This window comes from Salvelinus alpinus, chromosome 15 (assembly GCF_045679555.1).
Source record: "Salvelinus alpinus chromosome 15, SLU_Salpinus.1, whole genome shotgun sequence".
Lineage (NCBI taxonomy): Eukaryota > Metazoa > Chordata > Actinopteri > Salmoniformes > Salmonidae > Salvelinus > Salvelinus alpinus.
Genome location: NC_092100.1, coordinates 40894417 through 40909261, shown reverse-complemented (window position 1 = coordinate 40909261; position 14845 = coordinate 40894417). Strand labels below are relative to the sequence as shown.

Below are 14845 nucleotides of genomic sequence, written 5' to 3'. Positions count from 1 at the left end.
ACTCTACAACGTAATACGAGCGCCACAACCCACAAAAGTTGAACTCCAGTAAGAACCTGTACAGAAGTAGAGTTGTGGAGAAAATAAAGTTAAAAACAACATTCAATTCAGATCAAAGCAACTTTCCACTAGAGTGATGACAAACAGCATGTAGAGATAATTTCTCCCAAACTCATCGTGATTAGCGCATCTCACACTTACATCAACATGTGAGAGAAGAACCATTTGATTGATCACTGCCGGAAGGCTGTAGAAAGGCTATAGGAAGGAGAGATGATACAGAGAGAGAGAGAGTTGAAAGAGAAGAAAAAACGAACACAGGTAACTCAAGTGAAAGAGAACAAGGGAGCATCTGCTAAATTACCATATTATTAAATCAGAAGGCAACACTTTATAATAAATTGAATCAAAAGCCATTGATTAATACATAATTTATAAGGCATTCATGTTCATGATTTGCAGATTATTTGTTCATCTTTACAACTATATTTAAATGTCAGTGAGCAATTGATTAAAGATAAATAAATAAAGTCGCACATTGTATTCAGTTGAAGTCGGAAGTTTACATACACTTAGGTTGGAGTCATTAAAACATTGTTTTTCAACCACTCCACAAATTTCTTGTTAACAAACTATAGTTTTGGCTAGTCGGTTAGGACATCTACTTTGTGCATGACACAAGTAATTTTTCCAACAATTGTTTACAGACAGATTATTTCACTTAATCACAAATCTAGTGGGTCAGAAGTTTACATACACTAAGTTGACTGTGCCTTTAAACAGCTTGGAAATTTCCAGAAAATGATGTCATGGCTTTAGAAGCTTCTGATAGGCTAATTGACATAATTTGAGTCAATTGGAGGTGTACCTGTGGATGCATTTCAAGGCCTACCTTCAAACGCAGTCCCTCTTTGCTTGACATCATGGGAAAATCAAAAGAAATCAGCCAAGACCTCCACAAGTCTGGTTCATCCTTGGGAGCAATTTCCAAACGCCTGAAGGTACCACGTTCATCTGTACAAACAATAGTACGCAAAATGGATATCATAAGGTGAATGCACCAATTTGTAAGTCGCTCTGGATAAGAGCGTCTGCTAAATGACTTAAATGTAAATGTAAGTATAAACACCAATGGACCGCGCAGCCGTCATACCGCTCAGGAAGGAGACGCATTCTGTCTCCTAGAGATCGTACTTTGGTGCGAAAAGTGCAAATCAATCCCAGAACAACAGCAAAGGACCTTGTGAAGATGCTGGAGGGAACAGGTACAAAGTATCTATATTCACAGTAAAACGAGTCCTATATTGACATAACCTGAAAGGCTGCTCAGCAAGGAGGAAGCCACTGTATTTGCCACTGTAAATCTAAAAGTATTTGGTTTTAAACATACTTAAATATCAAAAGTAAATGTAATATTTTCAAATATAAACAAACCAGAAAGCATAATTTTCTTGTTTTTCAAATTTACAGATAGCCAGGGGCATGCTCCAACACTCAGACATCATTTACAAACGAAGCATGTGTTTAGTGAGTCCGCCAGATCAGGGGCAGTAGGGATGACTAGGGATGTTCTCTTGATAAGTGTGTGAATTAGGCAATTTTCCTGTCCTGCTAAGCATTCAAAATGTAAAGAGTACTTTTGGGTGTCAGGGAAATATATGGAGTAAAAAGTACATAATGTTTTTGAGGAATGTAGTGAAGTAAAAGTAGGCAAAAATATAAATAGTAAAGTACAGATACCCCACAAAAACTACTTGAGCAGTACTTTCAAGTATTTTTTACTTTTGTACTTTACACCACTGCTGCAGTGTTAGTAGGCTGATAGTAAGGACTTTTACAGTACACTGCTTATAGTCAGCATGACACAACATGAACACCATCTATTTGATCCAAGAGGCTTAAGTTATGTTGTCTTGCTCTATCCAGTATTCTGTACCTCTATGTACAGTATTTACCTGTTACTATCATGTACTGTGTCTATGAATGAGTGCCACAGCTTATTCAACACATTACCTAACCTACAGTACAGTATATGCTCCCATCTAGCTTTCATTTGTCTGTCTTCTCTCATATCTGTTCCCCTGAATTATTATTCAAGGCCACTTGTTTAAGCAACACTGTCCAAGTTTGCAAGTCTTTTTCCCTCCTTCTCCCCTTTCTTTCTAACTGTGGCTGACACTTTATTGCAATCTCAGGGAGAAGAGAGGAAAGGAATTTCCCTGTGGCTTTTTAAGAGATGCAGTGTTTACTGTGTGTGTGTGTTTGCAGAGTGTGAGCTTTGGTTCCTAAAGCCAGAGCTCAGAATAGAACTTGACGCTCTATTTACATGGCAGAAATGCTATGAAATAAAACTGCAACAACATTTTGGTGGAAAGCTTTGCAAACAACGCATCCATCATGGAATAGGAATCCAATGCAGTTCCAAAGAAGCAATGTGTCCTCGATCAAATCTATTACCGACATTTGCCTTTTGGTAGGCCGTCATTGTAAATAAGAATTTGTTCTTAACTGGCTTGCCTAGTTAAATAAAAAAAATACTACATGTTGTGTAGTCATCATCTAGACTTAGATCCACTTAGTCATAGTACAGTATGGTACATCAGAACTTCTAAGGAAGTTGTGCATTGACCCATTTCTTGAAGTCAGTGCTGTCGTGCTTCTGTAGTAGAGTTAAAATGGTTATCAAACTTCAAATTATTAGAATAGTACACAACGCAGAACAGAACAACCAGGTTGAGGGTCAGTCGCCAAAGCCCGCGAACAGGAATATTCCAAGTTCAGACAGGAGGGGGGAGTCAGTAGCTGAATGATGTTAACATCTTCGGGTTTTGTTTCATTAAATGTATTTTATTTCATCTGGGTGCTTGCGTCACCTACTAACACCCTGGTACTACCCGTAGCTCCCGTTCTCCTCAGTCCGAGAAAACACTGAGAGAAAAAGGTATGTGTTGCAGATTACTCCATAAATCCATAACGTGAAATAAATAAAACATCCCAAGGTTAATGCTGTAGATATTGTTATAAGGGAGTGTGAGGCTATTGAAACATGTAACTTTCAGAGTTTTATTGTTGTTATTAATATAGTTTACAGAGTGCTAAAAGTGCTGCTGTTGCTAGCTAGCATGCCTTTCTGTGATGCAGACGGTTAGCTGAGCTGCCGACTGGTGCTGGCGTTGCATTACGGGAGATGTAGTTTGGTCCTCTAAGGTTGAACGGGATGGGGGCGATTTCACGTTGTAACTTGTCTGTGTTGCAGTGTTTTTGTACATGCGTTGTTGTGTTTTGGTACTGGCAACACTGAAAGCACCTAGCAATGTATTAGGGATGTGAGACAGGATATGTGTTTTATCTTCATGCTCCTGTGTAGAACAACTTGTCAGATGGTGCATTGGAGACTGATGTGTTTCTGTCCTGTCTTTTCACAATACTATTGCAGATCAACATAAAAGCCTAAAAGACAGTCGTGGTGTCGCTCTTCATTTCTTGGTTCTCCTGTGGTGCATATAAGACCCGCTACACTTCCATATGTCCAATGATTAAATATTTACAGAGCTCTCTGCCTTATCCCAATCTCTCCATTGGATTGTGTGACTTATGCCATACTATCGTATATAAAATAGTATAAAGTCGAGTTAAAAAAAAAAAAAAGAAAGTAAGCCATTTACAGGGTCAGTGCCAGTGCCACATTTACAATGCAGGGTCAGTGTTGTGAGTTAATTTGAATTGAAAATCTTCCTATGTAATGCTAAATACTGTAGCGCCAGATATTTCTGTAGTGAGTGCAGAATGACCTCCAGTTCCTTCTCATACTGCTTTAAGGAGTACATTTTTTAACACTCAATGTTATACTATTGCGAGCACATACTTTATTTTTCATGTTTATAGCGATGGCCATCCAATGTGCTTCTAAATTCACAGGTATTAGTTTTTTTTTATTGCTTTGGTACTATTTTCACAAGTATGTGGTAACTTCACCACTCAAACAGATCATCAAAAAGGCTGTTTTTGATGATCACTCAAAATTACACAGTAACTTTTTCACAATCTAATCAGTGTTTCATCTAGAAATACATTTCATATAAAGTAATTGCTTTTCACAATGCAATGCTCACAATTTTCATATGATTCTCTTCTCATTTGTTTAAATACATTTGACCATCAGTTAATCCAACTGCGCTTAATGGATAATCACTTAACCATTTGATAAACATATAGATTTTAAACTGGTTTGTCTACTATATATGGATTTAACATGTGTGTTTGTAAAGAATAAACATCTAAATTACATGTATGATAACTGTCATGACTGTCCACGAGAATCCAAATAGGTCAGATCAGGTTTGCAATGAATAACTTCAATCAGAACCCCTCTCACCCTAGAGAGGGAAGGAAAAAACTAGTAGGGGTTAACAACTCACACCCTGTTGTAAATCAAGGGAGAAGATTCAGGCCTGCGCTCTCAAGATTCATCAAAGGAATGTACTTTTCCCCACTGAACCTCTAACACATTCAAAAGTGAATACTAGAACAATATTTCTAACATAGAATGTGGGGCATGGTCAGAGGCGATCTATAGAACACTAATGTTATTTTGGGATGTCATAAAAAAAATCTAAAAGAAATACAGTAATTTGTAAAGTACTATATATAAAGTTTCCATACTCTGCGTTGTGCATGTAATATGAAAAATGATGAGTCTTTTTGTTAAGAGAGGGATGTGATATGAGAAGTTATTAGAGATAATTGTTTTACCTAACTTTGCACAGTGAGTAGTTACCGCCTGGAGTGAGGTCAGAGAGCGTGCCAGCCTGCCGGAACCGCCCCTTTCGACCAAACTCTATTATCGATGGGTTAAGAAAAAAACACGAGACCAGAAAAGCGTGAAGCTGCAGCTGCACATTTTTTAAAGTGGTTTGAACTTTGAATCTCAACCCGAGGTGGAAACAAACTCACCTCCCGGACAATCACTGGTACGGCTGATAAGCTGTCCTAAGTAAAGTATCTTCGAAAGCGAATTTAAGTAGGACCATCCTGTTACTCCGCTCAAATCAAATGTTATTGGTCACATACCCATGGTTAGCAGATGTTAATGTGAGTGTAGCGAAATGCTTGTGCTTCTAGTTCCAACAGTGCAGTAATATCTAACAAGTAATCTAACAAATTCACAACGACTACCTTATACACACAATGTAAGGGGATGGAAAAATAATATGTACATATAAATGTATGGATGCGCGATGGCCGTGCGGCATAGGCAAGATGCAGTAGATCTATTGCATCTTGTATAAAATACAATATATACATATGAGATGAGTTATGTAGGATATGTAAACATTATTTAAAGTGAGTAGTGATACCTTTATTAAATCCATTTATTAAATGGCCAATGATTTTAGTCTGTATGTTGGCAGCAGCCTTTCTATGTTAGTGATGACTGTTTTTAACAGTCTGAGGGCCTTGAGATAGAAGCTGTTTTTCAGTCTCTCGGTCTCAGCTTTGATGCACCTGTACTGACCTTGCCTTCTGGATGATAGCGGGGATCCTTAATGATCTTTCTGGCCTTCCTGTGACATCGGGTGCTGAAGGTGTCCTGGAGGGCAGGTAGTTTGCCCCCTGTGATGCGTTTTGCAGACCGCACTACTCTCTGGACAGCCTTGCGGTTGAGGGCGGTGCCTTTGCCATACCAGGCAGTGATACAGTCTGACAGGATGCTCTCGATTGTGCACCTGTAAAAGTTTGAGAGTTTTAGGTGACATGCTGTTGCGCCTTCTTCACCACGCTGTCTATGTGGGTGGACCATTTCAGTTTGTCCGTGATGTGTACACCGAGGAACTTAACTTTCTCCCTTCTCCACTACTGTCCCGTCGATGTGGATAGGGGGGTGCTCCCCCTGCTGTTTCCTGAAGTCCACGATCATCTCCTTTGTTTTGTTGACATTGAGGGAGAGGTTATTTTCCTGGCACCACTCCGCCAGGGCCCTCACCTCCTCCCTGTAGGCTGTCTCATCATTGTTGGTAATCAGGCCTACTACTGTTGTGTCATCTGCAAACTTGATGATTGAGTTGGAGGCGTGCGTGGCCACGCAGTCATGGTTGAACAGGGAGTACATGAGAGGGCTGAGCACGCATCCTTGTGGGGCCCCAGTGTTGAGGATCAGTGTAGGGGAGGTGTTGTTGCCTACCTTCACCACCTAGGGTCGGCCCGTCAGGAAGTCCAGGACCCAGTTGCACAGGGTGGGGTTCAGACCCAGGGGTTAATGATGAGCATGGAGGGTACTATGATGTTGAAGGCTGAGCTGTAGTCAATGAACAGCATTCTTACATTGGCCTATCCCATCTGGACAAGAGGAATACCTGTGTGCAGTGCGATGGCAATTGCATCGTCTGTGGATCTATTAAAGCAAGTGGGGACAGCAGACTGGGATAGGAAGAGGAAGAAGAGGTGGGCATGGGCCCCATCAAATAGGTGAACATCAGAGAGAGAGAGAGAGGCAGACGCAGTGGAGTGAAGTACTTAAGTAAAAATACTTTCAAGTACTACTGAAGTCATTTTTGGGGGTATCTGTACTTTACTTTACTACTTATATTTCTTGACAACTTTTACTTCACTACTTTCCTAAAGAAAATAATGTACTTTTTACTCCATTTTCCCTGACAGCCAAAAGTACATGTTACATTTTGACAGGAAAATTGTCCAATTCACAAACATATCAAGACAACTACCCAGGTCATCCCTATTGCCTCTGATCTGGCAGACTCACTAAACACACATGCTTTGTTTGTAAATTATGTCTGAGTGTTGGAGTGTGCCCCTGGCTATTCGTCATTAAAATTAAAAATATACAATTGTGCCGTCTGGATTGCTTAATATAAGGAATTTGAAATGGTTTATACTTTTACTTTTGATACTTAAGTATATTTTAGCAATTACATTTACTTTTGATACTTAAGTATATTTAAAACCAAATACTTTTACTCAAGAAGTATTTTACTGGGTGACTTCACTTGAGTCATTTTCTATAAAGGTATCTTTACTTTTACTCAAGTATGACAATTGAGTACTTTTTCCACCACTGGCAGGTAACTGTTGTATCTAATGAAGTCCGGGACATCGTCGTTGACCATGTGGTAAGAGGCTGACAGATTGGTGTGAATTAATCTGAAAAGATCAACTGTCAATTCGATCATGAGAACATTTCGCCAAGAAACTGGTAAGTCTGCAGGATATACATTATGCATTATCATTACATTTACAGTAAATTACATATTGTAATGCATGTAAATTCACTAAACATGTTACAGTATACTCTATACTACCCTCAGAATTGACAGGAGAACACATGGTGGTGGCCGTATGCTGACCGACCAGCAGGACTGGGCAGTGGTGGAAATGGTGAGGGCCAGGAATGACATACGGCTGTCCGAAATAAAGCAGGCCATTGAGGAGAAAGATGTCACCTTTGCCAATGTGTGTTCCAGCATGAAATACATTTACATGTTGCCTGTTGAAAGAATTAACAACCGGGTAAAACAACTGTGGGTCAAGTTTGTTCAGGTACAGCACTATATACTGTATTATTGTTATTATTTGATGCGCATGCTACTTCACAATATATTGAAACTATACTGTAAAAATAACTAACTCCCCCAAAAATGTAGAGGATGATGGTGCTTGATGCTGCTGTGAACCATCACAAGTATATCTTTGTTGATGAAGTGGGCTTCAACCTGGCCAAAACAAGGCACCTTGGGCGGATCATCATCGGCCAACGGGCGACTGTCCAAGTGCCTGTAAAACCTGGGGGAAACATCTCTATGTGCGCAGCCTTCTCTGAAGATGTTGTGGTAGGACATTACTTGGACCATACAATGCTGCACACCTCATTGTGTTTCTCAATGAAATTGAGCAGGCAGGCAAGGTGAAGGGGTCACCTATGCCATTGTGCTGGACAATGTCAGGTTCCACCATGCTGAATTGGTTCAGGCATGGTTTTGGGCCCATCCCCGATTCATGACCGAATACCAGCCCACATACTTTCCTTTCCTCAAACCTTTTGAGTATCTAGTTTCAGTATGGAGGTGGAAGGTGTACGATCGACATCCCCATGAGCATGCCACCCTCCTGGCCATGGATGAGACATGCAACGATATTAATGCAGACCAATGTCAGGCTTGGATTCGCCATACCAGAATGTTTTTCCCACGGTGCATGAACAATGACATTCACTGTGATATGGATGAGAATTTATGGCCAAATGCTCAACACAGTCTTGATGCAAATTAATGCGTACTAAACGTTATGTTTTATTTTAAATTAATTTAATTTGTTTCATCGAATTTCTTACATTTGATTACAGGCAGTACACTTATGTTGCAATTGTGCGTGAATGATTGTAGAGGATGTCTATATTGGATAGATATGGAAACATTGTTAATGTTGTAAATGACTATTGTAGCTGGAATTGGCAGATTTTTTTAAATGGAATATCTACATAGGCGTACAGAGGCCCATTATCAGCAACCATCACTCCTGTGTTCCAATGGCATGTTGTGTTAGCTAATCCAAGTTTAGCATTTTAAAATGCTAATTGATCATTAGAAAACCCTTTTGCAATTATGTTAGCACAGCTGAAAACTGTAGTGCTGATTTAAAGAAGCAATAAAATTGGCCTTCTTGAGACTAGTTGAGTATCTGGAGCATCAGCATTTGTGGGTTCGATTACAGGCTCAAAATGGCTAGAAACAAAACACTCTTCTGAAACTTGTCAGTCTATTCTTGTTCTGAGCAATGAAGGCTATTCCATGTAAGAAATTGCCAAGAAACTGAAGATCTCGTACAACGCTGTGTACTACTCCCTTCACAGAACAGCGCAAACTGGTTCTAACCAGAATAGAAAGAGGAGTGGGAGGCCCCAGTGCACAACTGAGCAAGAGGACAAGTACAATAGATTGTCTAGTTTGAGAAACGGACGTCTCACAAGTCCTCAACTGGCAGCTTCATTAAATAGTACCCGCAAAACACCAGCCTCAACGTCAACAGAGGCGACTCCGGGATGCTGGCCTTCTAGGCAGAGTTGCAAAGAAAAGCCATATCTCAGACTGGCCAATAAAATATTAAGATGGGCAAAAGAACACAGACACTGGACAGAGGACCTCTGCCTCAAACATTGCATGCTATTCTTGGTACCTTAGGCAGAACATCTATCATCTGGCTAACAAAATAAGTGTTGCACATCAACTCAAAGTGATCCTCCAAATGAGAGTTTACAAGATCAAGCAACATAAATTCTTATCACGGAACCAATTTCCATTGCTTATTGAATCAAAATCCTCAGTGGTTAGTGAAGACAGTTTTCTCTGAGTTGGCTTAGGAATGTCTTTATGTTGAGAGAAATTCACATTCCTTGCATTAGACAGTGCATTAGTGAATTACTTTTTGAGACCAAAGTGGAGAACCTCTACTCTACTTATCCAGTCATATGCAACATGACAAAATGTGTCTTTGTGCAGCAATTTGTTGAGTAATTCTAAACTACAGCCCGCTGACAACTTTGATGTCTCAGTGCAGTTTACATGCCAAAGCTTTTCATGACATGTATACCATTTCACAAATGAGTCTTCGTCTGAAAATGTGACTATACTGGAAATAGTCCGAAGTTTGGACACACCTACTCATTCAAGGGTTTTACTTTATTTTTACTATTTTCTACATTGTATAATAATAGTGAAGACATCACAACTATGAAATTACACATTTGGAATCATGTAGTAACCAAAAAAGTGTAAAACAAATAAAGATATTTGAGATTCTTCAAAGTAGCCACCCTTTGCCTTGATGGCAGCTTTGCACACTCTTGGTATTCTCTCAATCAGCTTCATATAGTAGTCACCTGGAATGCATTTCAATTAACAGCTGTGCCTTGTTAAAAGTTGCAAAAACCAGCAGGCGCTATGATGAAACTGGCTATCATGAGCACCGCCACAGGAAAGAAAGACCCAGAGTTACCTCTGCTGCAGAGGATAAGTTCATTAGAGTTACCAGCCTCAGAAATTGCAGCCCAAATAAATGCTTCACAGTTCAAGTAACAGACACATCTCAACATCAACTGTTCAGAGGAGACTGTGTGAATCAGGACTTCGTGGTCAAATTGCTGTGAAGAAACCACTACTAAAGGATACCAAGAGACTTTCTTGGGCCAAGAAACACAAGCAATGGACATTAGACCGGTGGAAATCTGTCCTTTGGCCTGATGAGTCCAAATTTGAGATTTGTTGTTCCAACCTCCATGTCTTTGTGAGATGCAGAGTAGGTGAACGGATGATCTCTGCATGTGTGGTTCCCACTGTGAAGCATGGAGGAGGAGGTGTGATGGTGTGTGGGTGCTTTGCTGGTGACACTGTCAGTGATTTATTTAGAATTCAAGGCACACTTAACCAGCATGGCTACCACAAGAATTTGCAGCGATGCGCCATCCCATGTGGTTTGTGTTTCGTGGGACTATCATTTGATTTTCAACTGGACAATGACCTAACACACCTCCAGGCTGTGTAAGGGCTATTTGACCAAGTAGGAGAGTGATGAAGTGCTGCATTAGATGACCTGGCCTCCACAATCACCTGACCTCAACCCAATTGAGATGGTTTGGGATGAGTTGGACCGCAGAGTGAAGGAAAAGCAGCCAACAATATGTGGGAACTCCTTCAAGACTGTTGGAAAAGCATTCCAGGTGAAGCTGGTTGAGAGAATGCCAAGAAGTCATCAAGGCAAAGGGTGGCTACTTTGAAGAGTCTCAAATATTAAATATTTTAACTTTTTGGTTACTACATGATTCCGTGTGTTATTTCATAGTTTTGATGTCTTCACTATTATATAAATGTAGAAAATAGGAAAAAAAGAAAAACCCTTGAATGAGTAGGTTTGTTTGCTAAATATGCAAGTTAAAGCTTCTCGGATTTAATTTGATCCTGCCTCGTCCTTTACAAAAATGTTTCAAACAAGCAAAGTATGTGGGGCATGGGTTACAGAAAAGCTTTAATTTTGATTGCCTTTTGATTTCTTAGATATTACATGCTCTGTTGATTAGAACCTACAAGGTATTTGCTTGTGCTTTTTCCAGAAATGCCCCTCGGTTCTGCTATCAGTTGTTTTGTTGTCTGAGCATTACACTTACTGGAAATGTTTAGACTGTGAATCAAAGGTGTAATGCCCATAGGCATATGCCCCCTCAGATGTATCCTGTTTAAAAATGTTCAATTTAAAAACATGTATTTTTTAAATATTTTTTGTTGTTGATGTTTCTCTGTAATACTAGCCACCTAGCAATTTTATGATGCTGGCCCAGATATGAGTTTGAGAACCTAACTAGCTCCCAAGAAGCCATTTCAGGCTATCAATGAAGTTAGAGTAGCTAGTGTGTCTAATTATCTTAGCTGGCAAGGTTGGTAGACTTTAGAAAAGCAAGCAATTACTAAATGTACTCAATAAGACTCACATTCCTTTCAATCTTGTACCCAGATTTTAGCAGAGATGTGGAGAAGCATATTTTGCTTATTTAATAAAATAACCAGTCAGGAGGATAAAGACAGCGCAAGAGGTATGCAGACAAATATACATTTTTTTTTTTACATAGAAGGAACCATAACAATTATGGCTCTAAATTGCAGTAAAATGTGTTTCAGGGGTTTGAAAAAGGCTAAATTTCCTTACGGACAGTAGCAGTGCGTACATACAATCACAGGGGAAGCCAAGCCAGGGAAAAAAGCCATATTACAACCTGTGTTGTGATAATGATGTTGTTGGCTCTATAACCTGCTAGTTCATATGCCTTGCCACTGTGATATATATATATATGCCTAGACAATAAGACGGTGGCAGAATAAATTCAACCACACCATTGTTTCATCACAAAACCGGAGAGCAACATCTGTCCGATGGAGTCAACAAAGCATATTGAATGTAACAAACAGTTACATGACCATCAACATGGTCAATCAAGTTAATATTTGACATTTTTGGAATACACGAACACCAGAGTTACGGAAAGTCGCAAAGAAAACAGGAACTGCCTCCATTATTTCAACATCATCAAATCACCTATGCTTAGTCTAATACTGTGACAACTAAAATATTCCCAAAACAATTTAGTCCAATCAACGTAAGCTTAATATCATGTGGCTGTCCATGGTACTGTTGTGTGTGTGTGTGTACGTACATAAATAAGCAGAAAAAACATGTTGACTCACCCTACCTACAGTACTTGTAGAGAAACGCAAATACCATCCTCCTGTCTTTCATGTTGCCGAAGCGGTCTGACTGTCATACAGTACAGCTTTTAGTTGTTGTCCTAGGTTAACTGGCTAAATTGCTTGCTCACTAGCTTAACTTCCTTGTCATGGGCAACGATTAGCCAGCTAGTTAACATTAACCTACCAGAGGTACAATGTATGAATTTATGGTTGGATCAGAATCGCCGTTATAATCATTGTCCAGAATGAGGAATTAAGTAAAACCACAAGTCCAAATCCCTATCTCCATCCATGGCTAATTTAGGAAAAGGCCAATTTTAGCTAGCCACCAGAGGACAACAACGAAATGTAACAATTAAAAAAAAATAATTGTCAATGACTTTCGGCTTTTGATGAGATGTGATTGATGTGAAGCCAAATCCAAACTGGCTTCCCTTGACACTTTTTTTGGCCAGGACCATTCAGAGTTAATTCAGTTTAGCACAACGCTGATTGGCTATTATTGTATAACAAAAAAATATCAACGAACGCCAAATGCCCCCCGGCTTCCCTTGCATGCAATACTACGGGCGGCAACAATATCATACTTTTTAACCAGACAGCATCAGATAAACGGGCTACACAGAGATAGTTGGGCAGTGTTTCACTCGCTCAGATGCTTTCTCTGGTGAGATACATTGTCTCTTGAGAATTGAAGGAAAATTATTTTAAAAAGTTACATGTTTTTTGGGGGCGGGTGTTCAAGGGGCCGTTCAAGAACCTTGAACGGCCCCACAAACCGGGGGCTCAGCTTCTTGCAGGGCAGGCGGAGTGGGACGTTCCTAGTGGAGAGCCAGACGCGATCACCAGGATGGAACACGGGCGACACACTGCGGTGGCGATCCACCTGCTCCTTCTGGAGACTGACACGCTGGAGCTTCACGCCAAACTTCTGCACGCCGGAACCATTCGTCCACCACAGGGGCTTCAGTCTGGCTCGGCGTCAATGGAGCCAGGGCTGGCTGATAACCCAGGACACACTGGAAGGGAGTAAGCCCGGTGTGAGTGATACCTGGGTGTCCAGTGAGGGATGTGTGCGCCCAAGTCAATAGCCTATCCCTTACCTCCGAGGGGGATGTAGATGCTTTCAGGAGGGCAGGTAGAGGTCGCGGTTTCCCTCTCCAGAGCCTGGCGGATGTCCACATCCACGTCCCAAAACACGGGGCCAACAGTAAAGGGGGGGGGGGGAATAGGCTGGTGGGCGATACCCGGCTCTCAGAAGTGGAACCACAAGGTGGGGGAAAGCAGGTCCTCCGGCATCCTGGTGCCCAGGCGGTGATTCTCATCCTCGACCAGGAGATGGTGGGGTTATGACGTTGAAGCCACGGGAGGCCGAGGACGACTGTGCGTGGGTGTAGTGATGAGGAAGGGAAGGTTATCCTGGTGCATAGGTCCCACAGTGAGGGTGAGTGGTGCGTGTGACATTTCAGGATCCCAGTGGTCGTCCAGCCAACGCTTGAACTGGAAATTGAGAGCAGATATGAGGGGGATGTTCAGTGAGGCTGCAAGGGCCTGTTCAATGAAATTCCCCGTGGCCCACTAGAGCAGTAGACAACATTTGAGGGACAGCCAGCTAGTGATATGGATTCTGGAAAGGGTTTGGCGGAAAGTTAGGATGGTGGAATACTCACGCCAAACCCAGGAGACGGATGATCACGGGACCGTCCCTCTACTCTTGTGGACCCCGGGTTGGGACATATCAGACACTGCTGAAGGTGGTGCCCCTCCTGTCCGCAATAGGTACAGAGCCCCAGCTGTCTCCGACAGTGTCGCTCAGCCACAGGTAGGTGAGGGGCCCCTACTTCCATGGGTTCAGGCTCTGACTCAGATTGGTCAATGAAGGAGGGAGAGAGGTGGTGGTACCGATGCTCCCACAGAAGGTTATCTAGATGGATGGCCAGCACGATAAGTACGTCCAAGTAGAGATCTCAGCACGCCAACACCGTCTGGATTTCCTCGCGCAAACCCTCTTGAATAGGGTGCGGAGTGCCGGCTCAGTCCATCCGCTGGATGCTGCCACTGTCCTGAAGACTCCGTAGGTGGAGTAAGCACTCGCCTCCATCTCTGGTGGATGATCGAAGACCCCCTGAACAGAGCTGACCTGGACAGACTGCTGGATGGGCTGGGATACTGGCTCAACAATATCCCAGCCTCTTGGGCAACGATGATACACCTCACCCATAGTCGTCACCAGTTGAGCCAGCTGGTCATGGTGTTGGCGAAGTATGTCTTCCTGTTCGTTGACCATCTGGGAGATGCCTTGATCAACTGCTGCTTCCATGAGGTGAGGTGTTATTCTGTAAGGAACATGCAGGGCGTTAGCAAGCAGTTGTGTTCATTTTTATAAAATTCTCCGTAATGATACACATCCAAGCAAAGCATCTGGACATGAGAACATAAACAGAGACAATAACGCCTGATGGGAAATGACAATGGAGTGATATATATATATATAGGGGGAGTAATCAGGGAAGGGATCAGGTCCAGGTGTGCCAAATGATGAGGCACAGGTGTGCGTAATGAGTGTTGCCAGGTGTACGCAGTGATGGGTTGCCAGGCCT

General features: G+C 41.7%; 1 long non-coding RNA gene across 1 annotated transcript; it reads left to right on the top strand.

Moving 5' to 3' along the window:
- The first annotated feature begins 2854 nt into the window (after nucleotides 1-2854).
- On the top strand, nucleotides 2855-8682 carry LOC139540081 (uncharacterized). Its single transcript, XR_011668079.1, has 3 exons — nucleotides 2855-2941; nucleotides 7080-7210; nucleotides 7323-8682. It is a non-coding gene; the product is annotated as an uncharacterized lncRNA (long non-coding RNA).
- The last annotated feature ends 6163 nt before the right edge of the window (nucleotides 8683-14845 follow it).